This window comes from Tenrec ecaudatus, chromosome X (genome assembly GCF_050624435.1).
Source record: "Tenrec ecaudatus isolate mTenEca1 chromosome X, mTenEca1.hap1, whole genome shotgun sequence".
Taxonomy (NCBI): domain Eukaryota; kingdom Metazoa; phylum Chordata; class Mammalia; order Afrosoricida; family Tenrecidae; genus Tenrec; species Tenrec ecaudatus.
In genome coordinates, this window is record NC_134548.1 from 89,504,377 (window position 1) to 89,519,794 (window position 15,418).

Consider the following 15,418-nt stretch of genomic DNA (forward strand, 5'->3'; position numbering starts at 1 on the left):
TTTTTCTCCCCTGCCCCTTTATCTTTTTGCATTCACTTTTTCTTTTAAGTTTTATTGAAATAATTCACATACATAAAATTCAACAGTGTAAATACGTTAAAAAGTTGTATAATCTTGCACTGAGGGAGTACTTGAGTGGAGGCCCAATGTCCGTCTGCTATCTTAATACTAAACCTATAAATATATGCACATAGATCTATTTTCCCATATATATACATATATGTACATGCCTTTACTTAGACCTCTATAAATACCTTTTGCCACCTAGCTCTTTCCTCTATCTTGTTTTACTTTCCTCTTGTTCCACTATCATGCTCAGCCTTCATTTGGGATTCAATAATTACTCTCAGTTACAATGCCCTTGGCCACGCCCTACCAGGCCTCCTACACACTCCTAACCACCAATTTGGATCAGTTGTTCTTCCCTTGTCCCTGGGTTCAATAAAACCACTTCCTTTTCTCTCACCTCCCCTCTCCCATTGTTTTCTCCTCCAGATTGTTCATCCAGCCTATCTTATTTAAACAAATGTGCAGAGATAATAACATGCACAAAAACAAGACAGAGCAAAACCAAGCAACAAAAGAAAACAAGAACAACAAAAAGCCAATGACAAATCACAACAAAACAAAAGCTTATAGTTTGTTCAAGGGCTGTTTGTTGGCCTTTAGGAGTGTTTTCCGGTAAAGTCTGATGGCGACAAGCCTTGGTCCCAAAGTCTATTTTTGGTACTTCCCCAGGGACTTCGCTGCTCTGTTCCCCTTGCTGTTCTGTTGTTTTTTGTCTTAGTGTTTTGCCTCAGTGTGGTGGGATCAGATCGGGCAGGAATCTCTCACTGTGCCTCCAGTGTTGTCCCCTGTAGGGCTATGGGTCAGTGAGGGAAGTCATGTCTCATAGTGGGGCCAGCCATATGTTTTTCTCTGTGGATTGGGTTCTCTGAGTGGGAATATTGTCCCCAAGGTTCGGTGGGTCAGTATGTGCTCCACTCTCTCTTCTTCCTTCTTCATTTGCTCCCGTGTGTTCTGATCAGACATGTCCCTCTCCCTGAGCTGCAGCTTCAATGCTGTCCTCTGAAATAAATTATTCTGGGGGGAGGGGCAGGTGTTCACGTAGTTGGGATTGGGGCCAACCCCTCAGACCTTTTCACTGGTTCCCTACTCCATCCCTACTTTGTTCTATTAAACTGGCATTCCATGATGCTCACCTTCCGACACAATAGCTGAAGACAAAGCAGGTGCATAAGCAAATGTGGTGAAGCAAGCTGAAGGAGTCTGGTTATCAAAAGATAAAGCATCTGGGGCCTTAAAGACTTGAAGTTAAACAAGCGGCCATCTAGCTCAGTAGCAACAAAGTACACATGGAAGAAGAACACCAGCCTGTGTGACCACGAGGTGCCGAAGGGATCAATTATCAAGCAACAAAGACAAAGAATCCTATCATTGTGAGCTCACCTCCCCAATATCATCGCTGAAGAAAAAATGGGTGCATAGCAAATGTGAAGAAAGCTGATGGTGCCCAGCTATCAAAAGATATAACTTCTGGGGTCTTAATGCTTGAACATAAACAAGTGGCCATCTAGTTCAGAAGCAACAAAGTCCACATGGATGAAGCATACCAGTCTGTGATCACGAGGTATAGACGGGATGAGGTATCAGGCATGAAAGAACAAAAAAATCAAATCAAATAATTGTGAATGAGGGGGAGTCCCGAGTGGGGACCCAAAGCACATCTGTAGGCTATTCACATCCCTCAACTATGATTGGAGGAGATTCACCAGATGCTAAGTCAATGTGTGCGTCCTGCAAATGAGGTGTTCACATTTTAGCTCCGATGCCATTCCCTCCTTTAGATTTAGATTATACTATTTACAATCCTTGGATCACACAGGCTAGCATGCTTCTACCATGTGAACTTAGTTGATGCCTTACTTAGATGGTTACTTGCTTGAAAACAAGCCTGTAAGACCCTCAGATGCTTTTCATTTTGATAGTCTGGCACCATCTGGTACAGGGGTTCTCAACCTTCCTAACGCCGCGACCTTTTAATACAGTTCCTCATATTGTGGTGACCCCGAAAACCATAAAATTGTTTTTGTTCCTACTTCATAACTGTAATTTTGCTGTTATGAATCAAGAATTGTCGATCTAGTGTGTTTACCACATTTTTATAGTCCTCATATTTTAAGTGATCTGTTTAAGAGCTCGAGCATCTTAAATTGGGGCTAGAATTAGGGGCAAGCCCCAAATCCATTCACACACCTATGGCTTATATATGTCTCTGGTTCACCTTAGAGACAACATTGTCATTTTATGTTAGAGAGTATTACCAATCATCCTCCTGGGGTTGACTTACAGCAACCCTATAAGCCAGGATAGGATTGCTTTCACAATCCTGAGTTTCACAGCCTACAAATCTTCACTGGATTAGAAAGCCTCATTCTTCCCCAGCAGAGATAGATGGTGGTTTTGAATTGCTGACCTTGAAGTAGATAGTCCAATGCATAAACACAATGAATTTGTGTGTTCGCTGTTCTTTAATACATTCAGAAAGAGTCCATGTACAATTAAAGACAGCTCATTGAACACTTGGTATATTTTCCTTATGAAGCTATCTTGTCCAGGAATTTTCTTGGTTGAAAGTTTCTTGATGAATTTCTCCATTTCTCTTTTTGTTATGTATCTATTGAGGTTTTTTACATTCATATGGGTTGATTAGGGTAGATGGTATATGTATATAGCCAATTCCCCTAGGTTACTAAACTTGTTAAAGTACCATCTATCATAGCAGTGTGTGAGATGAAGTTCTGCCACTCTTGCGCTCTGGCCATACTTCTCCCAAGATGTATGTCCTTTTAGCAGTCTATCATACTTTCTATGTTCTTCGCATGTACCACAATTCAAATTCATTAATTCTTCTCCATTTTCCTTATCAATTTCCAAATACATATGAGGGAATTGAAAATGCCATTGCCCAGCTAAGGCACACCTCAGACCTCAAAGTAACATCCTTGCTTTTCGATACTTTAAAAAGGTCACAAGACCTCTATAGAGTATTGTATTACCCAATGCAATTTGCCTTCTGATCTCTTGACTGCTGCTTCATTGTGGATTCACCAAGTTCTAAGATAAAATCTTCGACAACTTCAACCTTTTCCCATTTATCATGATGTTACCTATTGGTCTAGTTGTGAGGATTTTGATCATTGATATTGATTTGTAATACATATTGAAGGCTGCAATCCTTGTATTCATAAGCAAGTGCTTCAAGTTCTGCTCTTTCAGCAAGAAAGGTTGCATCCCTGGTCCTCACACCCTTGTAAGGGGCGATACTGGGAGAGCAGAAGGTGAGTGGGTTGGAAAGGGGGAAACCGATTACAAGGATCTACATGTGACCTCCTCCCTGGGAGACGGACAGCAGAGAAGGGGTGAAGGGAGACTCCGGATAGCGCAAGATATGACAAAATAACAATCTATAAATTATCAAGGGCTCATGAAGGATGGGGGAACGGGGAGGGAGGGGGGAAAACAAAGAGGACCTGATGCAAAGGGCTTAAGTAGAGAGCAAATGCTTTGAAAATGATTAGGGCAAAGAATGTACAGATGTGCTTTATACGATTGATGTATGTATATGTATATGTATGGCTTGTAATAAGAGTTGTATGAGCCACTAATAAAATGTAAAAAAAAGAAGAAAATGATTAGGGCAAAGAATGTACAGATGTGCTTTACAAAATTGATGTATGTATATGTATGGCTTGTGATAAGAGTTGTATGAGCCCCTAATAAAATGTTAAAAAAAAAGAAAGATTGCATCATGTGGATATTACAGGTGTCAATAACCTTGCTCCAATCCTGACACGGCATTCTTCTTCATATAATTCAGCTTCTTTGATTATGTGTTCAGCATAGAGATTGAATAAGTATGGTGAGAGGATGCAACCCTGTCACACACCTTTCCTGATTTTAAACCATGCAGTACTTCCTTCTTCTGTTAACACCACTGCATCTTGATCCATATACAAGTTCCACATGAGCACAATGAACCGTTCTACAATTCCCATTCTTCTCAAGATTATCCATAGTTTGTTATTATCCTTGGCAAAGTAAATAAAACACAAGAAAACATCTTTCTGGTATTCTGCTTTGAGCCAATATCCATCTGATACCAGCAATGAAAGCCTTCGTTCCATGACCAATTTGCCACACAGCCTGACCTTCTGGTAGCTCTGTCAAGTTACTACTGCAATCTTTGATTATTTTCTGTAAGATTTTATTTGCATATGATATCAATGATACTATTCGATAATTTAAACATTCTATTGAGTCACCATTATTTGGAATGGGTACAAATATGGATAATGCCAATCAGCTGGCCAAGTAGCTGTCTTCCAAATTCCTAGCATAGGAAAATGCTTCCAATGCTTTATCAGCTTGAAACATTTCAATTAGTATTCCATCAATTTTTTTGTTTTTGGCTAATACACTCAGTGCAATTTGAAAGTCTTTCTTCAACACAAATGGTTCTTGCTCATATGCTACCTCATGAAAAAGTCCTTTTTGGTTCAATGACTATGTATATTTTCCATCTTCTTCTGATACTTCCAGCATAATTCAATATTTTGACCATAGAATCTTTCAATATTGTATCCTGAGGCATGAGTTTTTTCTTCAGTTCTCTGCTTCAGATATATCAAAAATTTTACTTAAAAAAGGAACTAGCAGTATCAATTTACAATGAAATCAATACAAAAGCTTCACTTTATTCTTATTTCTTTCAACCTAAGATACACTGAATGTGCTCTTCCTTTATGGTATGCTAACTCCAGGTATGTGCTATTTCATTACACGAGTAATTATTTTCTTGAGCTACCTTTGAAAGCCTGCTCAGTTCTTTTACTTAATCATTTCTTCAGTTGTCTTAACTACTCTACGTGCAAGAACAAGTTTCACATTCTCTTCTAACATCCACTTTGTTCTTTTTAATTCTCTCCTATTTTTAAAATGAACTTTTGTATTTTTTATGTATGATATATTTTATGTAATCTCAAAATTCATCAGGTCTTTGGTCACTGATGATCAATACAATGCATCAAATCTGTTCTCCAGATGGTCCCTAAATTCAGTTTGGATACACTCAACGTCACAATGGAGGTGCTGTGGACTTCTTTGAATTTTCTTGAGCTTCAATCTGAATACACATACGAACAATTTTGGATCTGTTCCAGTTATCCCTTGTCCTTTTGGTTGATGATATTGAATTTCTCCATGGTTTCTTCTCACAGATGTAGTCAATTTGATTCTTCCGTATTTAGTGATGTTCATATGTAAAATTGCCATTTAATGATTGGAAAGTGATAAAAATCATTGGTTTTGCTAAGTTCTATCATGCCATCTTCAGTTTAATTTCTATCACCACATAGACCCTCTTTTACAACTATTGGCCCTTCCTCTTTATCGCCAACATTTGCATTCATTAATCATCAATAATTACATATATTAATCATGTATAATTATGAATATATGATTAATTTATGACTGAAGAACTAAGTAGAATTTTTCAAATTCAGCATCATTGGCTTTAGTTCCTGCTGCACACATTTTAAATATAGTTTTATTAACAGAACTTCCTTACAGAGACCATTGTAATTCAACATGCACTTTGAAATATTCTTTTTGATTGTGAATGTGACGCAATTCTTCTTGAATGTCATTCATGCTTAATAAACCATACAATATCAGTCAATTTTTGGTCACTACTACTACCTAAGACATCAATCTTTATGCACTCCATTTCATTTTGACTACCTTGAATATTTTCCAGGTTCATAGTAAATTTCATGCTCAGATTATTATTGGTTATTGTAAACCTTACTTCATTTTGCATCATGCTCCATCAGCAAATAAAAGTTCCAAAAGCTTTGTTTTATCCCTGTCATTAAGGTCAACTCTACTTTGAAGAGAAACAGCTCTTCAGCAATCATTTTTGCCTACCAACCCAAGGAACTCATCATCAGGCATTATACCAGACAATTTTCTGAGTGTATTCTGTTATCCATGGTCTGTTCCTAGTCTGGAGAAAACACTGAAATCTGCCCACCATGGGTGACACTATTAGTATTTGAGATACTGGTAGCATGACTTCTATCATCACAGCAACACAGAAGATACGAGTATAACAAATTGACACATGCATGGTGGAAGATACTGAGAGGAGGGCAGGTGTTAAAGGCAACAGTAGTAAATAATGTTGTATAAACAACTGTGCAATAATGATGCTCACGGAGCCCTGGTGGTATAGTGGTTACATGTTGGGTTGCAATCTGTAAGGTCAGAAGTTCAATGCCACCAGGTGAACCTCGGGAGAAAGACGGGTCTTTCTAGTCCCGTAAATAGTTATAGCCTTAAAAACTCAAAGGGGCAGTTCTGTTGCTATGAGTCAGTATTGATTCAATGTCAGTGAGTGTATGAGCCAATACATGGATAAAAATTCAGTCTAAAAGACCATGGGAAGGAGAGCGCAAGTGTACCCACAAATATAAATAGGATTTGGCAGAATATATTTCAACATTGGGACTTTCCATGGATAGAAATTGTGTTAGGCTGGTTTGACGAGAAAAAAATCCAATGTTGTAGTATAAAAAGAACTTTATGGGTGCATAAGCGAATGTGGTAAATAAAGCTGATGGTACACAGTTATCAAAAGATATAGCATATGGAGCCTTGAAGGCTTGAAGATAAACAATCAGCCATCTAGGTCAGAAGCAACAAAGTCCACATGGAAGAAGCACACCAGCCTGTGTGATCAAGAAGTGTCAATGGGATTAGGTATCAGGCATCTAAGAGCCAGAACAAAACCATGCCCAAGGTGAATTGGGGAGGGGGGACATGCAGTGGAGACACAATGCCCACATGTAGACAACTGGACATCCCGTCACAGAGGGGTCACAGTCAGGGTGCAGTATAGCACCGATTAAACACACAACTTTCCTCTAGTTCTTTTGTGCTTTCTTCACCCCACTCTCATTTTTACCTTAAAAACAGATTAGACCAGAGCATGCACACTGCTACAGGTAAGAGTCCAAAACCTAAGAAATCCAGGGTAGATAAACCCCTCAGGGCCATCAATCAGAGTAGAGATACCAGTAGGATTAGGGGATGGTGGGGGAGCAAAGGGGAATTGATCACGAGGATCAACCTAGAACGTCTTCCCAGGGGGATGAATAACGGAAAAGTGGGTGTGGGGCAATAGACGATGATGTAAGATATGGAAATAATAATCTATAACTTATAAAGAGTTCATGATGGAAGGTGGGTGCAGGAGGGAGGGGGAAGAAGTGGGTAGCTGATATCAGGGGCTCAAGGGGGAAGAGAATGCTGTGAAAATGATGATGGTGGCATATGTGCAAATGTGTTTGACACACTGGATGACATGGAAGAGCCCCCAAAAAAGTATTAAAGAAAAAGAGCTCTATATTAAGAAGTAGTTACAAATCAGGAAAGTATCTCAGCCCAGACCAACTCAAGTCCTTAAGTCTGATACTTGTCCATAAGTCCCTCTTCAAGCTCACTCAGCTACAAGAAATGATGCAAAATGCAGGAAGATCACAGGCCAGAGGGTGAAAAGTAGCTAATGGCATTGGAAGCATTACAGGGTTCTGGTAAGTCCCAGAGTGGCTCTTCAGCAAGAAGGTGAAGGCAGAGAAAGAGAGGGAGGTTCCCAGGACCCTCCTTATGAGAAGGCTACGCCCACAAGGAAGTACCATCAGGCTGATTCACAGGTCCTTACACTTTTATGTATTAAGTTGATATGAAATTATGTAAGTGCCACAGAAATATATCCATCGTTATGGTTGAGGGTACAGGGAATATGATATGTTAAGAAAATTTCTAAGACTATCACATGCCTAGACCTGGGGGTTCAGGACTATACATACCCTCGGGAAACCAAGGTCATCTGGCATAATACTGTAACCAAAGAAAATGTTCTACACATCCTAATTGGTAAATGTGCAACTGTTAGTCCCATCATAGCCTAAGGAAAGGATAATGAAGAAAACTGAAGACACGTGGAAATAATTAGTCAAATGCACAAATGGGCCACATGAACATAAATGTCCATTACCCTGAAGTCAGGACTATATGGTACCTAACTGCTACAATAAACTGCTTTTTAAGGGGATCATATTAGAAGGCCCTGGATAAGATAGGAGAAAAATGAGGAACAAAACTCAAAAGAATTGAAAGGATAGGTTTACTGGTTGTATAGAGACTGGTAACACTCAAGACTGATTATTAGCGGGCCTTCAAGTCTAGAAATGAACTCATCCTCATAGCTCTTTTCAGTCGAATAATAATACTAGTAATGTGCATACATCGATGTATAATCAACCCTGGCAGTGTACTGGTTATGTGTTGGGCTTCAGTCTGCATAATCAGCAGTTTGGAACCACCAGCAGTTCCACAAGCGAAAGACTTGGCTTTCTACTCCCATAAACAGTTACAGTCTTGGAAGTCCACAGGGGGTTTCTATGAGCTAGCATTGACTTGGTGGCAGTGAGTTATTTAGCCCAGGACAAAGTTCAAATGGTTAGAAAAAATGAAGCCGGAAATGCAGGAAGAGCGCAAGGTTATGTTACATTGAGGGAAATGCAATCAGTGACACAAAACAAAATATATATTAATTGTTGGAATGTAAACTATTCTACTCTATAACCATTACCCAATTGACAGTCAAAACATTTTGTTAATTAAGGAAACAAAAAGGAGAAATATGGATATAAAAGGAGAGATGCACACTATAGTCTTCCAAGGTATTAATATTAATGACTTACTAAGTTTTGGTGCATTTAACATTTATAAAAGGCAAAATCAAGTCTTCCCATAGGGAACTAAGGTGCTTTGTAAAATTGGTTTCTAGTCATTTGACCCTGAAAACCCCATAAATCATGCAAATCAAAAGCCACCAAGTATTTGAAAGATGTCACTTTATAGAAGTAGCATGCACCTTTCTGACATTATAATGGTGTTGTTGATAGGAGTGCCCAGTCCAAACAGTGGGATTAGGCACAAGCTCAAGAAAATAATACTGAATTTTTGCTGAAAATGATTAATAATACAGACAGTAATGCCAAATTTAAGGGTTATATGTGGATTCCCTGATTTCTGAGCACATTCAGGTAAACAAAGCCCCTAAGATGTGCCAATGTGCTGCCAGACTTTCAGAGTTCATGGTTAGATCAAATAAATTTTACCTAAACAACAGGGATTGCACAGAAGAAAAAAGATATCCAAGAAGAAACTGGAGGCACAAAAAAAAACCTTCATAGCTTTAGATAAGCTTAAAATAAAAGCTATATAAAATAAGTTAAAAATGGTAAATAAAATTATCTCTCAAAATATTTTCCACAGGTCAAATGAAATAATTACTTGGCTAGTGAATTAGTGGTTCTCTACCCCTATGCCAGGAATCAAAACAGACTTGTTTTCCTTTTGATAAAAAATACATTATCAATATAAAAATGCATGTTTGATTATGATATTAGTAACATATAACATGTACAGAGCTGAGTAGATTTGTTGAAGTAAGTTTTTTAAAGAAGTATTTATTAGTATAGGATTTGGAATTAAATTTCAAATTTATCTCTAAGCATGACTTAGCAGAATTTCGCAATGTTTCCTTGTTCGTTTCCATTAAAAAGTATTTCATGAACTATCTGTACAAATATTAATTTAATAAAATCACTTTGTTCTAATGCATGGCAATAAACAGCTTAAAATCTCTAAAATTCATTTTCTATAAAATCTATGACATCGATGGGGAAATAGATCTATGTGTCTATATTTATAGGTTTAGTATTAAGGTGGTGGAAGGACCTTGGGCCTCTACTCAAGCACTCCCTCAATGCATGAATATTTTCTTTTATTAAATTGGCACTCTATGATGCTCACTCTCCCGACACTACTGCTGAAGCCAAAGTGGGTGAACAAGTAAATGGGGTGAAGAAAGCTGATGGTGCCCGGCTATCAAAAGAGATAGTGACTGGGTTCTTAAAGGCTTGAAGATTAAAAAGCGGCCATCTAACTCAGAAGCAACAAAGCCCACATGGAAGAACACACCAACCTGTGTGATCGCGTGGTTCCAAAGGGATCAGTTATCAGGCATCAAAGAACAAAAAAATCATATCATTGGCTGCACACCTCCATGATATGATCGCCGAAGACAAACGGGTACATAATAAATGTGGCGAAGAAAGCTGATGGTGCCCAGCTATCGAAAGAGATAGTGTTTGGGTGGGGTCTTAAAGGCTTAAAGGTGAACAAGCGGCCATCTAGCTCAGAAGCAATAAAGCCCACATGGAAGAAGCACACCAGCCGGTGAGATCGCGGGGTGCCAAAGGGACCAGGTATAAGGCTTCATGCAAAAAAATAAAAAGAATATATGTGTATGTGTGTGTGTATATATATACATATATATACATATATACATATATATATACCATAGTGAATGAAGGGGGAAGTGCAGAGTGGAGATCCAAGGCCCAAGTGTCGACCACTGGAGATCCCCTCATAGAGGGGTTTAGGAGAGGAGATGGATGGGTCAGTCAGGGTGCAATGTAGTACCGATGAAGAACATAGCTTTCCCCCAGATCCTGGATGCTTCCTCCCCCCAACTACCATGATCCAAATTCTACCTTGCAGGACTAGATAGGGCAGAGGTTGTACACTGCTGCATATGGGAGCTGGAGGCACAGGGAATCCAGGGTGGACGATACCTTCAGGACCAAGGGTGTGAGGGGCAATGCTGGGAGAGTGGAGGGTGCGTGGGTTGGAAAGGGGGAACTGGTTACAAGGATCCACATGAGACCTCCCCCCTCGGAGATGGACGGCAGAGAAGGGGGAGAAAGGAGACTCCGGATAGGGCAAGATATGACAAAATAACAATCTGTGGATTATCAAGGGCTCATGAGGGAGGGGGGAGCGGGGAGGGAGGGGGAAAAAAAGAGGACCTGATACAGAGGGCTTAAGTGGAGAGTAAATGCTTTGAGAGTGATTAGGGCAAAGAATGTGTGGATGTGCTTTAAACAATTGATGTATGCATATGTATGTATGTGATAAGAGTTGTATGAGCCCCTAATAAAATGTAAAAAAAGAAAAGAAAAAAAATCTATCATATCATTTATATCCTTTCCCATTCCCTTTCCTCTCTGCAAGAAGCTTTGGTGGCATAGTGGTTACAACTTGGGCTACTAACTGCAAGGTCAGCAGTTTAGAACTATGAGCCACTTAATGCAAGAAAGAAGGGGCTGTCTACTGCTGTAAAGATTTGCAGTCTTAAAAAACTTACAGGGACAGTTCTATCCTGTTCCATAAGGTCACTATGAGTCGGGAATGACTCGATGGCAGTGAGTTTGGTTTGGGTTGGCTTCCTCTCCACATGTCCACATTCCCAAACTAAAATATGGAAAAAATATTAATCATGTTTAACAGATAAAACATATGAGAAGCAAAAATGCACTTATTTTTTTCATATACCTAATGGTTCAAAGTTACTTTAATAATATGCTACACTTGGCAGACTTCTGGGAAGATGGCAATGGAGTAACACATACCAGAGGGACTCCGTAGAATTCAGCACAGGAGAGTTGCTTAGAGAGAAATTCAACACTGCTGGACCGCAAGAAGAGCATCATAAAGATAAGTAGGCACAAACCCACAGGGCTTTGATGGGCTGGGGCTTTTGGCTTATCTCAGTGGAGGCCAGCGGGGGCTTGACTTTGGCCATGACATTGTCTCTGCTGGAGCCAGGACCATTTGGAGCCTGTAGGGAAGCTTAGTCTCAACACAGCCACAGTTTGCCCCCACCTGCCTCAGGGCAAGGACTGTACCCTTGCAGCTCTCCACAGGCAGGGTTCGGGGTTCAGCTACATTGCTGCTATTGTTTCCATCTCATCTCTCTGTCCCCTCCCTCGGTCTTGGAGGGCTGCAAAGGGGCTTTTTCTCAACACAGCCACAGCTTGCCCCTGCCACCTTGGGGCAGGGACTAAATCCTTGCAGCTCCACTGGCAGGGACCAGGACTCAGCTACATTGTTGTGTTTGTTTCCATCACTTCACTATATCCTCCCCCTCCCCCTGCCATCCACAGGTCCAGCAGCCTTGCTTAATTTTTTTCCTCTCTGTCTCTTTCTTGGTGTCTCACACACTACTGCTAACCTCCAGACCACTCCCCATAGCCTAGGGCATTTATACCAGCGCCACACCCAGCTAGGTGAGCTCCATCCTGTGTAGCTAGCGGGAGGCTAGGGAAACCCTGCTGACCTCCACCAGGGGATACTCTGCTCAACTTCTTACTGGGGAATTTCTGTCTGTGTGCCTGGGGTCCTAAGGTAGCTAAGCCAAGACTCCTCAACGTTTCAAGCTACTGAAGGAACCTCTGCCGACACTCCACAACAGCAAAGGAGACAACCCACCAGCCTTCTGGGTCACTCCCGAGAGGGAAGCCACAGGAGGATAAAGTGGTAGGTTAATTCCATAGTAAAATAAGCTGTAGGCAATTTGAAGAGCATTCCCCAAAGAGAGAGTCAGTACTCTTCGACTCCCTGGTAAATGGCACTTGACTCCTCTAAAACAACGCAACGCAAACAGTCATCAGCCTCAATGACCTCAACGAACAAAACAGAAGAAACAAAAGGCAATGACAGAAAATGTCCCAAACATAACAACAAACATAGAAGAAGCAGACACTGAGCTGTCACAGAAAGAAATTTTCAGAATGCTGTTTGGAGTCATACAGGACATGAGGGAAACAATAAAGAAAAAGGATTAAATGATAGAGAAGATAAAAGCCATAAACCAAAGGGAAATATAGGAGCTTAGGGAGGAGATAATAAAAACCAGTAACAGAAACACAGACCTCAATAATCAACTGGAGGAAGCAGAGAAACACATCAGTGACTTGGAGGACAGCCAATCAGACGTTACCTAAAGCAAACAAAAATCTAATAAGATCATCAAAGAAGCTGAAGGAAACTTAAGTACTATGTCTGATGCTATGAAGAACAATATTAGAATTATTGGCTTACCGGAGGAAGACATAACAAAGAAGTCATCTACAACCATACTGAGACAATTCTTGAAGGAAAACCTCCCCAGCTTAATGAATGAAAAACACGCTACTATTCAGGAGGCTGAAAGAATACCAGCTAGATTGAATCCCAAGAAGTCACCAAGTCACATAGTAGTTAAATTATCCAACTTTGAGGATAAGGAGAAAATCATGAGAGCAGCTAAGGAAAAACAAGCAATCACATATAAAGGTTCCCAAATAAGAATATGCTCACACCTATCAGCAGAAACAATGAAGAAGAGGAGAGAGTGGAGTAACATATTCCAAAAATTGAAGGAAACAATGCAAACCCAAGAACACTCTACCCAGCCAAATTATCAATCAAGATAGACGGAGAAGTAAGAGTCTTCCCAGACAAGGAAAAACTCAAAGAATATGTTAGAAGAAACCCAGGCCTACAAAAGATCCTTGCCCACCCAGTACAGGCAGAAGAACAACAACACTCACCAAGCATGAAAAAGAGACCACCACATAGAAGCTCACCCAGAGGGAAAAAACGAGAAAACAAACCTCAAGATAGCACTGGCTTAAAGATGGAAAGAATTCAACGTTTGCTGAGGGAAGCTTTAAAAAAAATAGAAAAGGGACATAGGGAAAAAGCTACAGTATACAAACATTCTTGGGGTGAGGACTAGGTAATCAGGGACCAGACCAAATACAGGGATACACATGATAGACAACTAAAAGGGAGGTGGAGAAATGAAAAAAATAATAAAAAAGAAATGGGTAGAGGAGGCACTGGGCACTAACCCACCCGAGGGTATTGTTTATATTTCCACAGGGAAAGAAGGACCAGACTTCAACCCAGTGTTCCAAGATGTGAATGCAACATGCCTGCATGGAGTAGGGAACCAGAGGAGAGGTCTGGGGGCTCGGCTCCAACCCCAAATACTAAGTGGACACCTGCCCTTCCCCTTAGAAGAATTTATTTCAAATGACGGCACTGAATCTGCAGCTCCGGGAGAGGGACATCAGAGCACACGGGAGCAGATGAAGTGGGAGGAGAAGAGAGTGGAGCACAACCTGGCCCGCCAGGCCGTGAGGGCGATGTTTCCAATTAGAACAGCCAGTTGACAGAGTGGACCACATGGCCGGCCCCACTATGAGACATGATACCCCTCACTGACCCATAGCCCTATAGGGGACAACACCAGACACACAGGGTGGGAATTGCACCCTATCTGATCCCGCCACACCAAGGCAAAACATTAAGGGAGTGCAACAGAACAGCAAGGGAATGGTACAGCAAGGTCCCCAGGGAATGCTGAAGGTGGACTTTGGGGCCAGAGTGTGGTGCCTCAACAGACTGTACTGGAAAACACTGAAAGGTCAACAAACAATCCTTAAACTAACTACAAACTTTTCTTTCTTGTGTTTTGATTTGTTTGTTTTTTGTCATTAGTTTGTTGCTGTTGTTTTGTTGTATATTGTTGCTTGGTTTTGCTCTGTCTTGTTTTTGTGCATGTTATTATCTCTGCAGGTCTGTCTAAATAAACTAGGCTGGTTGAAAAATTGGAGGAGAAAACAACGGGACCGACAGTTCCGCGGGGACATGGGAGAGAGGAGGGTGGGGAGAAAGGTAGTAGTGTTAATAAACCCAGGGACAAGGGAAGAACAAGTGATCCAAATCAGTGGTGAGGAGGGTGTGGGAGGCCTCACTGGGTATAATCAAGGGTAATGTAACCAAAGGAATTGTTGAAACCCTGGTCAGGACCGAGCATGATAGTGGGACAGGAGGAAAGTAAAAGGAAATAGAGGAAAGAGCTGGAAGGCAAAGGGCATTGATAGAGGTCTAGTTAAAGGCATGCACATATGAAAATATATTTATATATGAGGATGGGGAAATAGATCTATGTGTATATATTTATAGGTTTAGTATTGAGGTAGCAGAAGGACATTGTGCCTCCACTCAAGTACTGCATCAATGCAAGAATACTTTCTTCTATTAAATTGGCATTTTATGATGCTCACCTTCCCAACTCAACCGCTGAAGACAAAGAGAGTGAACAGTCGAATGTGGTGAAGAAAGCTGATGGTGCCCGGCTATCAAAAGATATAGCATCTGGGATATTAAAAGCTTGAAGATAAACAAGCGCCCATCTAGCTCAGAAGCAACTAAGTCCACATGGAAGAAGCACACCAGCCTGCAAGATCACAAGGTGTCAAAGGGATCAAGTGTCAGGCATCATGAGAACAAAAAAAATCTCACCATAGTGAATGAGGGAGAGAGTGGAGTCGAAACCCTAAGCCCATTTGTAGGCCACTGGCCATCCCCTTACAGAAAGGTCTTGGGGAGG

General features: G+C 40.7%; 1 protein-coding gene across 1 annotated transcript in view; it reads right to left on the bottom strand.

Annotated features, from left to right (window-relative positions):
• RPS6KA6 (ribosomal protein S6 kinase A6) overlaps window positions 1-15,418 on the bottom strand; it is a 263,852-nt gene that overhangs the window by 77,459 nt on the left and 170,975 nt on the right. The window lies entirely within an intron of this gene.